Below are 268 nucleotides of genomic sequence, written 5' to 3'. Positions count from 1 at the left end.
TATTAGGGTACTGTCACTTTAAGAGCGAATACACGGATCTAATACACTGTCATATTAGGGTTATGTCACTTTAAGAGCGAATACACGGATCTAATACACTGTCATATTAGGTACTGTCACTTTAAGAGCGAATACACGGATCTAATACACTGTCATATTAGGTACTATCACTTTAAGAGCGAATGCACGGATCTAATACACTGTCATATTAGGTACTGTCACTTTAAGAGCGAATGCATGGATCTAATACACTGTCATATTAGGGTAC

This window comes from Gobio gobio, assembly GCF_949357685.1.
Source record: "Gobio gobio genome assembly, chromosome: 5".
Taxonomy (NCBI): domain Eukaryota; kingdom Metazoa; phylum Chordata; class Actinopteri; order Cypriniformes; family Gobionidae; genus Gobio; species Gobio gobio.
This window is presented reverse-complemented; position numbering follows the sequence as displayed.